This window comes from Muntiacus reevesi, chromosome 6, assembly GCF_963930625.1.
Source record: "Muntiacus reevesi chromosome 6, mMunRee1.1, whole genome shotgun sequence".
In the NCBI taxonomy this organism is placed as follows: domain Eukaryota; kingdom Metazoa; phylum Chordata; class Mammalia; order Artiodactyla; family Cervidae; genus Muntiacus; species Muntiacus reevesi.
Genome location: NC_089254.1, coordinates 105,694,326 through 105,706,834, shown reverse-complemented (window position 1 = coordinate 105,706,834; position 12,509 = coordinate 105,694,326). Strand labels below are relative to the sequence as shown.

Below are 12,509 nucleotides of genomic sequence, written 5' to 3'. Positions count from 1 at the left end.
CTTAACCCCAGTTACCACCCTAACACACGACTGGGTGAACAAGAGTCTGTTAACTGGCATGCATGCATGATCAGTCACTTCAGTTGTGTCTGACTGTTTGTGACCCTGTGGATTGTAGCCTTCCAGGCACCTCTGTTCAAGGGATTTCCCAGGCAAGAATACTGGAATGGGTTGCCATTTCGTCCTCTGGAGTATCGACCCAACCCAGGGATCAAACCTGTGTCTCCTGCATTGGCAGGCAGGTTCTTTACCACTGATTCACCTGTGAAGCCCTCTATTAACTGGGAGGAGGGATAAGTTAGGGGTTTGGGATTAATATATATTAATTAATATACTAATATATAAAATAGATAATCAATAAGGACCTACTGTATAGCATAGGGAACTATCCTTTATATTTTGTAATAACCTATAAGGGAAAAGAATCTGAAAATATATAATATATATAGCTGAATCATTTTGCTGTATACCTTAAACTTACACAACATTGGAAATCAACTCTACTTCAAAAAAAAAAGACTACTAACTGGTCCCCCGTCTCCACTTTGCCACTTCCTCAATCTGTTATTCACACTGCAATTGAACTGGTGTTTTTGAAACATGTATCTGATCATGCCACCATCTTCAAAGATATCCCATTATTCTTGGAATAAACACTAACCTCTTACATGCCCTATAAGCAGGGGTTGTATTCAAAATAGTCTAAATAGGGACATCCCTGGTGGTCCAGTGGTTAAAACTCTGCACTCCCAATGCAGGGGGCCTTGGTTTAATCCCTGGCCAGGGAACTGGATTGCACATGGCACAACTAAGCATTCACAAAGAACAGTGAAAGGTCCTGCATGCTGCAACCAAAGATCGAAGATCCTGCATGCTACAACTAAAAGACCTGGTGCAGTCAAAAAAAAAAAAAATTTAAATATTTAGCAACCAACACTGTGCAGTTACTGACCTTCAGAACAGACGCCAGCATCTTGGAGCAGTACTTATGAGCTTAGGGCAGGAGTTATTCACCATCCACTTCAGAAGAGTGGTGGGCTTCCCTAGTGGCTCAGATGGTAAAGAATCTGCACAAAATGTGGGAGACCCGGGTTCAATTCCTGGGTTAGGAGGATCCCCTAGAGGAGGGAATGGCAACCCACTCCAGTATTCATGCCTGGAGAATCCCATAGACAGAGGAGCCTGGCGGGCCACAGTCCATGGGGTCTCAGAGTCAGACACGACAGCGACTAACACTTTCACACTTTTCAGAAGAGTGTTACATTGGAGCAGATTGGCTGAACACCTGGCCTGCTTCCAGGGCCTTCTGTGGCCTGGCATCGACCCACTCTTCTGGTTTTATCTCCTGCCCTCCCTGCTCGAGTCACACTGTCTTCTTTGAGTTGCTGGAAAATACCTACCACACAGCCACCCAAGAGCCCCCAGGCATTGTTCCCTCCGAAAACATCCTTCTTCCCTCCCTCACTTAGCAAACTCTCACCCGTGCTCCCTGTCTCGACTCTTTAACTCAGGTTCCTCAGGAAGCTGCTCTGACTTCCCTGGAGAGGTGAGACTCCCCAGTAACCGTCCCTCATGGCGCCATGTTCTTCCCTGTTCTTGAAGTTGTCACACTTGAAGTTATAAATATCTTTACCTTCTTACTCAGGTAACCCTCTCTCCTAAGCTCCAAGAGGGCAGATCATGCCTTCTTTACTCTACCATTATGTCCATAGCTCCAACCCAGTGCCTGGCACCTACTGGGTGCCAGGTGACTGATAAATATTTGTCAAAAAAATGAATTAAAATGCCAACTCAGGGAATTCCCTGATGCTCCAATGGTTAAGACTCTATGCTTCAACTGCAGGAGGCACAGGTTTGATCCCTGGTTGGGAACTAAGATCCTGCATACTGAGCAGCCAAAAACCCAACTCAGAGGAAAATAAATATCATAGGATATCATTCATATGCAGAATCCCAAACAAAAGAGATACAAATGAATTTATTTACAAAACATAAACAGACTCACAGACATAGAAAACAAACTTATGGTGACCCAAGGGAAAAAAGGAGGAAGAATAAACTGGGAGTTTGGGATTAACAGATATGCACTACTCTGTATAAAACAGATAAACAATAAGGACCTACTGGGGCTTCCCTGGTGGTTCAGTGATTAAGAATCCACCTTCCAATGCAGGGGATGCAGGTTCGATCCCTGGTCAGGGAACTAAGATTCCACGTGCCTCGGGGCAACTAAGCCTGTGCACCGCAACTGGAGAGAAGCCTACATGTCTCATGCAAGAGCCTGCATGCTGCAAGTAAGACCCAGCACGGCCAGATAAAGACACATGTAAAGACCAAACAAACAAACCCTGGAACCTACTGTATAGCACTGAAAACTATACTCAATATCTTGTAATAACATAATAAAAAAGGATATGGAAAAGAATTTGCATATATATATAAAACTGAATCACTTTGCTATATACCTGGTCCTTGTAAATCAACTGCAGCCATGAAATTAAAAGACGCTTTCTCCTTGGAAGAAAAACTATGACCAACCGAGACAGCATATTAAAAAGCAGAGACATTTCTTTGCCAACAAAGTTCCCTCTAGTCAAAGCTATGGTTTTTCCAGTAGTCATGTATGGATGTGAGAGTTGGACCATAAAGAAAACTGAGCACTGAAGAACTGATGCTTTTGAACTGTGGTATTGGAGAAGACTCTTGAGAGTCCCTTGGACTGCAAGGAGATCCAACCAGTCCATCCTAAAGGAGATCAGTCCTGAGTGTTCCTTGGAAGAACTGATGCTGAGGCTGAAACACCAATAGTTTGGCCACCTGATGTGAAGAACTGACTCACTCACTGCAAAAGACCCTGATGCTGGGAAAGATTGAAGGCGGGAGGAGAAAGGGATGACAGAGGATGAGATGGTTGGAGGCATCACTGACTCAATGGACATGAGTTTGAGTAAACTCCGGGAGTTGGTGATGGACAGGGAGGCCTGGCATGCTGCAGTCCATGGGGTCACAAAGAGTTGAACATGACTGAGCAACTGAACTGAACTGACTGAACTGTAAATCAACTATGCTTCAATAAAGTAATAATAATAGTAATAAGAAAAGCCAAACTCAGTTCATCTCTCAAACCTTTTCTTTCTGAGTTTCCCGTTTTGGCTTATGGCATATCTACCTAGTTGTCATAGCAAAGGATTGGGAAATCATCCTAGATTCCTCCTTTATTCCATCATTAAGATGGATGTCATATCCTATTGGTTCTACCTTCTGAAATCTGTTGCTACCTCAGCTCATTTCTTGTTTGGACTGGTGCAGACTTCTCCATAGTTGTCTCATCTCCAGGTTTGAATTTACTTGGTTCATTCTTCACTCTGAACCTGACCAGGTTAGTCCCCTGTGTAAAGTACTGCAGAGTCAAGTTCAGATTCTCTCCTGATCTGGTTCTTGCTCATTTCCAAGGCCAGTTGTCTGTGGCCATTCATGGCACATCCCACATGCTCTCGTGTTCCTTTAGTGAGAATGAGCAACCCTGGATATAGTAGGGCCCAGGTTTCATCGACTCTATTTTTAGAACTCAGCATCATGTCTGACTTGGAGAGTGAAATACACAAATGTTTGTGTACTGAATGGAAATGAACAAGACTTATTTTTTGTCCTGGTGTGCTAGCTGTCACAACAGTACAGTACAGTGAAGAAGGTTCACTGCAGAATGACAGTAGTCATTAAGAAATGGATTGAATTAAACTTAATACGCTACATCTTGCAAAGATGTCAAATGAGGATGATTATGATTTTAAAGTTTTGATTTAAAGGCATAGTGGTTCAACTGTGTCGGAGAGTCAGATATGCAAAAACACATTCTGTGAGTCCTTGGGTTATTGGGACTATTTGACTATGATTTAATAATATTGTGCTTCCCTGAGGCTGGGGTGGGGTGGGATGGGGGAGGCTTAGCAACATTTGTGAGTTTGACATAAACTTTCTTAAATTTCATATTTATACCATTTTCCCCCCTGTTCCTTCAAATTATTGTCTTATCAGAAACAGTTGCTAACTTCTAATTACTTGTTTTTATTTGCTTCTCTGAGACATGGTGTTTGGAGTTAAAATTACACTTAGGTTTAAAGTGTGGCTTGAGCAGTCTATAGACAAGGATGTATGTGATTCAACAGGCTGTGGGAAGAAATGATGCTAACAGGTACCACAGCAGATGCAGTCTTCTTAAGGGGTCAAATTTCCATCTGTTGAAGGCAGCTGGCAAACCAAGACTGGGAAATAAAAACCAAGCAGAGAGGGCTTCAGATACATGGTATAAGTCTAATTTAAACTAGGAAACTTCATCTAGGAGCTGAGAAGCATAATTTGAAGAAGCAATTTTAGTGAGGGGTGGGGGAGAGTCTGGGGAGCCGCTGTAGTCGGAAGGCTGAATAAGACATTATAATTATAGCATTTGAGGCACTACGATTTTTCTAATAGGTAGTATGAACAGTTAAGATGATTAACTGATAATTATCTCTGTTCTCCTACCAGAAAAAATGACTTTGCCTCTAAAGGTATGTAAAATGGTGTCAACCGCTTCGGTGCTGATCCCCACCATTCAACTTGGAAATTCCATTTGGAATTAACATCCCACCTTAAACTCTCCCCCCAGAAGAGAGTGATCTCTTAATAATTGATGCCACCTTATTGGAAGGGACCTTTGTGTAATTCTGTGAGTGTATCAAGTTTGATCAGCTTTCCACTGTAGACAGAAAGCGCAAGGGACCGGCTAAGAGAGAATTGTTAAGGTGGAGGCTGCCCTCGTGGCTCAGGGGTAAAGAATCTGCCTGCCAACATAGGAGACACGGGCTCGATCCCTGGGCCGGGAAGATCCCACATGCCCCAGAGCAACTAAGCCCATGTGCCACAGCTACTGAGCCTGTGCTCTAGAGCCAGGGAACTACCACTGCTGAGCCCATGTGCTGCCAGCTACTGAAGCCCAAGCGCCCTAGAACCTGTGCTCCGCATCAGAAGCCCCTGCTATGAGAAACCCACACACCGCAACTAGAGGGTTGCCCGCACAGCAGCGAAGACCCAGCACAGACAAAGATAATAAATAAAACTATTTTTTTAAGGAATTGTTACTGTGAATTCTTATGTACAGTGTAACCTCTTGGACCTAATCAGGTCCAATACAAAATTTGAGTTAATTCAGACAGGGCCCAATTTGTATTTTTACCATGACACCATCTCTATAAAATATGTTTGAAACCAAGTTAGCATTTTTGATAAAATTTCAAAGTGAATAAGTTATTTGTCAGGCACCCTCAAGGGTTTAGAAGCACCATTTACACATAACTTAATATCCTGGTTACCAAAGTCAGTGTTGCCTTTTCATAAAACAAGATCTTTTTGTAAACAGCAATTTAGTAGACAGTCCAGTTTTCCTATCCACTTTTATCAAACATACTCTATGTGTTTAATTTTTGTGCTTAGCATTGTTGGCGATAAGAATAAATGTTAAGGCGGCAATAATACGCTTGGCAGGATAAAGATTTCCCCCACAATTATTTTTATAAGAAAATGAGAGCGTATATAATCACAATGTAGACTGTATCATAGTTAAGTATTACGGAAATTCAGAGAGGTGAGATCAGTGCATTCTGGGTTAGTGAGGACCGGCTTTATAGAGGATGTTTGTCATATAGTGGTGCTCAGTCACTTCAGTCGCATCCAGCTCTTTGTGACCCCATGGACTGTAGCCCGCCAGGTTCTCTGTCCACGAGGAGGCTCCAGGCAAGAACACTGGAGTGGGTTGCCATGCTCCCTCCAGGGGGTCTTCTCAACCCAGGGATCGAACCCGCGCCTCCTGTGTCTCCTGCACTGGATGGTGGGTTCTTTACCACCTGGGAAGCCTTTTTCTGAAAAATTACAATCCAGACTCCCACAAATTTCCAAAGGACTTTCCTGCATTTCATTTCAGTTGTTAACATCAACCTTTAAGGAGGATATAGACGGGAGCATTATACTGAGAAGTTCTTTTTCCAGCTGCTCCGCCCTGTCCAACCCCATCTCTGCAACAGTTCAGAGTCTTGGGTCTGCCCCCTGGCTCTGTCCTGCTCCAAACCACCAACCCTCAGGACTGAGGCTGCAGAACAACTCATGACCTAACACCTCCTGACATTATGAGGGTAGACACACACGAGATCTTTGGGCCTCCTTAATTCTCCAAGATTTTCTCTCAAAATATGTTTCTGACAAGAATTAAAATTTTTCTTTTGCATCTCAAGGTCCAGTAGAGCCCATTTTCAACTTTCGCTTGAAATCTTCTCTCTCATTTATTAATATATGAGACAGGCATCCTTCTTGTCTCAGCATCCGTTCTCCCTTATTCTGGGAGCAGACAGCTTCTCCTTTTGGAGCATTTGCATTGGTGTGCTAGAGCTGGCTCACAAGAACGAATCATCAAAGCTTCAGGAGGGTGGCTTGTCCACTGTCATAAACTGTCAATTTGCTGTTTGTTGTTCAGTCACTCAGTTGTGTCTGACTCTTTGCGACCCCATGGACTGCAGCACACCAGGCTTCCCTGTCCTTCACTATCTCCTGGAGTTTGCTCAGACTCATGTCCTTGATTTGGTGATGCCATCTAACCATCTCATCCTCTGCCACCCCCTTCTCCTCCTGCCTTCAATCTTTGCCAGCATCAGGGTCTTTTCAAATGAGTTGTCTCTTCGCATCAGGTGACCAAAGTATTGGTGCTTCAGTATCAGTGCTTCCAATGATTATTCAGGGTTGGTTTCCTTTAGGAAACCATCACTACTTAACATTAGATTTTATCACTTTCTGATGAAATAAAAACAAAGGTCATGCACACTCAAGACACGTCACTTCCTAATTATTTTACTACATGTTATTATTATTGATGGCCTTGAGGTCACTTACATTTATTTTCTCTGTAGGGTAGAAACATTATGTCCTGGGTGCTCCTGTATCTCTCTTCCCAACTCTTCGTTCAGGGACCACTTGGGCAGCTTGAAATCTGCTCTGGTGAGAGTGTCTGCTCTCTCACCGTGGAAATCGGCAAACAGTACAAATGAAGACCCCCTGCCTCCCACCCTCAGGGCTCATCATTAAATATTTTTCAGAGCACTGCTGGGCATCCCCCACTGTACCCACCTCTCCCCATCCTGGTTCACATGGCTCAAGTCACGTGAGCACCTGCTCCACCCCCAGCAGTGGAAACATGCTGCAAACAGTGAGTGACAGTAACACCTCTGGGGTCCCTGCATTAGCAGGATGTAAGCCAGTAGCTGGTGACAGATAGCCTCTTCATCATCACAAACATAGAGACTGCTGGGGGAGGAAGCTAGCCCAGAAGACTGCAAAATGGAAAGATAGAAATGGATGATATTCTTAGACATTTAATCTAGTTCCCTGTGCTATATAGTAAATCCTCATTGCTTATATATATTTAAAATTTGGGGGCACACCGTGAATGTGGGATCTTAGTTTCCTGACCAGGGATCGAACCTGCGCCCCTGCACTGGAAGTGCAGAGTCTTCACCACTGGACTGCCAGGGAAGTCCCTAGAAAAAGATTCTTAACGACATCATCTTTCAACATCTAAATCTACTTGGTCTGATACTATGATAACCTAGACTCCTCAGTTATAGGAATCGATCATTTCTCTCCTATTTTTTTCACGTGAGTCATTCTGAACTGACTTTCTATCCCTTTAAAGAGCAGTTTTCCACAGTGAAAATAATTTCTCAGAATCACTCCAGGATTGTTTCTGAGCCCTCATGTACAATAAGAGAGTAACAAAGTCATATCTGGTGATGGGTTGATGCTGGGAGTGAATGCAGACTCATTCCAAGAGATTTTCCTGGCAGAGCACATGATTCAAATTCCTGTGTTAGCAAAATCACTAAGTGAATAGACTTCTCTGATTGCCCTTGGATGACTGAATCTCTGAATGGCAGATCTGTGAATCCTGAAGCCCACTGTGTTAATGACCAGGCTTTGGCTGTGACTGTCCTAACCCTTGTCCACACGCCACGAAAGGAGGTGGTCTGTGTTCTCCGGGGATGTCCTCCGTGCTGTGAAAACCCATCACATAACCCTAGTCAAACTCACGGTCCTCAAACAGTTACAAGACTCCAGGCTAGAAGAATATGCCCAATTTGTGAGAAGAGTCCTATATTAGAAATCAAGGTTTTGCTTTCAAATTCAGATGTTCCCACAATTTTGAACAAAACGCTTCCCTTCTCTGGGTCTCAGCTTCCTCTTCCAGAGAGTTGAGGGGTTGCTGCAATGACCCCACCCAAATCTATGATGAGTTTGGTCACAGGTAAGCTCCTCACCTGTAATACATGGGGAATTTAGTATTTCAATCCTGGACAGTTCCTTCTGTACTGCTGGGATCTTTTCCATGAGTTAGTGAGCCTTCAAGTTTGGCTTCATGATTCTGGCTTTGATTTATTATAAGAGACTATTCAACACAATCCCCTCGGAATGCTCTGGCCCAGAGTGTCTTTGGGTCTCCCATTATATTTTTTTCTTTTTAAACCTTATATACATATATTTATTTGTTTGTTTTTTAGTTGTTTATTTGTTGCACTCGGAGAGGGCAATGGCACCCCGCTCCAGTACTCTTGCCTGGAAAATCCCATGGATGGAGGAGCCTGGTAGGCTGCAGTCCATGGGGTCGCTAAGAGTCGGACACGACTGAGCGACTTCACTTTCACTTTTCACTTTCATGCATTGGAGAAGGAACTGGCAACCCACTCCTGTGTTCTTGCCTGGAGAATCATAGGGACGGTGGAGCCTGGTGGGCGCCATCTGTGGGGTCACACAGAGTCGGACACGACTGAAGTGAGTTAGCAGCAGCATTTGTTTCACTATGCAGATTCTTAGTTCCCTGACAAGGGATTGAACTTGCACCTGCTGCAGTGGAAGCATGAAGTCTTAACCGCTGGACCATCAGGGAAGTCCCCCCCTTACCTTCTTAGAGTGTGACTGTAGGTAGATGATGATACTAGGTATCTATAGATAACTGCTATATCAAATACACACATCCTGGGCTTCCCTGGTGGTCCAGTGGTTAAGAATCCGCCTTGCAGTGGAGGGGACACTGGTTTGATCCCTGGTGCAGGAAGATTCCACAAGTCAAGGGGCAACTAAACCTGTGTGCCACGACTACTAAGCCTGAGCACCACAGAGCTTGTGCACCGCGACTAGTGTGGACCCCGCCTGCTGAAACCAGAGAAAGCCCGCTCACAGCAACGAAGACCCAGGGTAGTCACAGATAAATAAATAAAAATATACATGTCCTGTGTCAAATATGTTGCATCGTTATGAAAAATAAAATTACTTTCAAAAAAAGAAAGGCAATTGCATTGGTGTCATCCGTGGTCCCAGTTCCTGTGATTCTACATTAAACCTTCATCTTCCCAGTGTTCTCTAATTCTCAAACATTTTCTGATCAAATTAAAAAAAAAACAAAATGATGTAGATAAATTGCCACATTTTAGAAGGGCTCTTATTTTCATTTTTGAAAGCATGAGAGACAGTGGTAAGGCCAGGAGGTGGCGAAAGGGGTAAATGACAAGTGACTTTTCACTGTAAGAAGACGCAGGCCAGTGGGACCCAGAGAGACATTTACCGCGGAGGAGGGGCAATTTTGTAGAGTTCAGGCCCCAGCTTCTAGCTCTTGCATCACCAGCCTGTGATCAGAGGTGCTAATTAAATTAATAAAAAGGCATTTTGCTAAAACATGTGTTGCACACCCGCTGTGTCACCAGGCACAGGTGTCTTGCCTGTCGTGATGGAACAGCTTTTCCACTAGACAATGAAGATGCAAAGGCAAAAAACAGCAAGAGGGGACCGTCGAATTGGAGCCAATATTTCCTTGATTTCCCACCACCAATGTGTGTTAATTTGCAGTGACACACATTCAAAAGCCCATGTTTTGCATCTGACATTCTCAATTACTTAGGGCGTGACAACTTTGCTTAATAGCTATTATAATGACAAGAAATAACATCCTGTCCTCACCCAATTAAGGATGAGGATGATAAACTGAGAAATTACAGCTTATAAAAATAAAACCTTAGATGCCTACAATGGGCACCGCCATCTCTCCATCATGATGCTCTTACTGAATGGTCTGGAGATCACTTAATTGGAATCATTTTCAGAAGCTCGAGTATCATCTCTCTTGACTTGAATGCAGATCCATGTGTGTTTTGCTTGGGGAAGATGAATTTTAAAAATATTTTTAATATCTAAAAGAAGATGTATGTACATGTATAACTTAATCACTTTGCTGTATGTCAGAAGCTAACACCACATTGTACATCAACTACACTTCAATAAAAAAAAAGAAAGTAAATTCAGAAGTAGAAAATAATCAGGTCAAAATGAATTTCAGGCTCATGTCACCTGGAAAATATTCAGTACTACACTGATAACTGGTATTGAAGGTGGCTTAAGCTTATTGGTTTGATTAATATAGACATGTTTTAGAGTCATAGATGATAAGTATAATACTTCTGTGGTACCGAGGCTTACCAGAGATCAAACAAGACCTTATTATATCTGCAACAAATGTGTCAGCAAGAAAAGCAACTTGAAGTGGAAAAAAGACCTTTTGAGGAAAGTAAGATGTATGTTTTCAGTAAAAGAAAATGAGAGGAATGACAAAAAATAGAGTTGTACATGATCAGGATTTTCTCAGACTAGATGAAATTAAGTTGGATAAATGGATTTTGTTGGGAGTGGGATGGGGCCAGACTGGATTTGGCTTCTCCTCCAAAATTTTCTTGAAATGTTTCTTTTAATAACATAGTATGAGTTTCTTTGCGTTTAAGTGATCTGTATCTGCTTTTGAGGTCTTTTATAACTTCTGTTAAGGAATAAGTATTGTCTTACAGTGAACTATGATCTTATTTGACTAAGTGTTTTAAAACTTTTTGACAAACGTCCCAAATATCAACTTTTAATTAAAGTTCTTTGGACTTTCAGCTAACTTTGGGATGTCAGAGGGCCCCTGAGGCATCTCAGAGAAATATTTAACTAGTATTATTTAGTATCGGAGAAGGCAATGGCACCCCACTCCAGTACTCTTGCCTGGAAAATCCCATGGACGGAGGAGCCTGGTAGGCTGCAGTCCATGGGGTCGCGATGAGTCAGACATGACTGAGCGACTTCACTTTCACTTTTCACTTTTCTGCATTGGAGAAGGAAATGGCAACCCACTCCAGTGTTCTTGCCTGGAGAATCCCAGGGATGGGATCGCATAGAGTCGGACATGACTGAAGTGACTTAGCAGTAGCAGCAGCATTATTTAGTATGTTAAATTGCATAGAGAGCATTACCATATAAACAATAAACTTATTTAAAAATATACTGTATGGATGAATGCTATTGATATAATTCTAATTCTAAGAATTATATAAAGTTTCTAAAATTTGGATAGTGTTGTTTACTCACTAACTCATGTCTGATTCTTTGCGATCTCATGGCGACTCCATGGATTGCAGCCTGGCAAGCTCCCCTGTGGTGCTGGAGAAGACTCTCAAGAGTCACTTAGACAGCAAGGAGATCAAACCAGTCAATTCTAAAGGAAATCAACCCTGAATATTCACTGGCAGGACTGATGCTGAAGCTGAAGCTCCGATACTTTGGCCACCTGATGCAAAGAGCCAACTGACATTGGAAAAGACCCTGATGCTGGGTAAGATTGAGGGCAGAAGAAGATGGTGACAGAGGATGAGATGGTTGGAAGGCATCACTGACTCAATGGCATGAGTTTGAGCAAACTCTGGGAGATGGTGAAGGACAGGGAGGCCTGTTGCGGTGCAGTCCGTGGGGTCACAAAAGACTGAGGACTGAACAAGAAGAGCAGGCTCCCCTGCCCTTCACTGTCTCCCTGAGTTTGTTCAAATCAATGTCCATTGAGTTGGTGATGCTATCTAATCATCTCATTTTCTGCCGCCCGTTTCTCCTGTTGCCTTCAGTCTTTCCCAGCTTCAGGGTCTTTTCCAATGAGTCAGCTCTTCAATATGTCCTGGTATAAGCCTATGGTTCTAGTTATCTTAAAATGTTGTATGTCACAACAGTAACCAAGCATCTTTATCGAGTAATCAGATGTTTAACTGTGTCTTTTAAGTCTTTTGTCAATCACAGATAGTTATTTTTGTACTCTGATGCTATTACAAGAAGTGCTTCATTAAGAAGATTCATAGGAAAGCTAAGGAAGCAGTTATAACATTTCCACAACAAGATGATGGCTCATTTGGGGATTCCAACCCACACAGATTAAAACAAGGAGCTGTCTTGTTCCTGGAGCCCTTGGATCAGGCATCCAGAGATCTTACTCCCAGACAGGTGGGTTGATGCCCCTACTCAGCCTTGAAGCAGCTACAGAAGACTGACCATCACCACTAAGCTTCCTATAAGACTATGGGAGTAAAATCTCTGAGTGGGGAACATGACAGGAGGGAAGGGTGCGGGGCACAGATGTTAAAAGCATA

General features: G+C 43.0%; 1 non-coding gene across 1 annotated transcript; it reads left to right on the top strand.

Annotated features, from left to right (window-relative positions):
- The first annotated feature begins 715 nt into the window (after positions 1–715).
- Positions 716–788, top strand: TRNAG-CCC (transfer RNA glycine (anticodon CCC)). The gene has a single exon. It is a non-coding gene; the product is annotated as a tRNA-Gly (tRNA).
- The last annotated feature ends 11,721 nt before the right edge of the window (positions 789–12,509 follow it).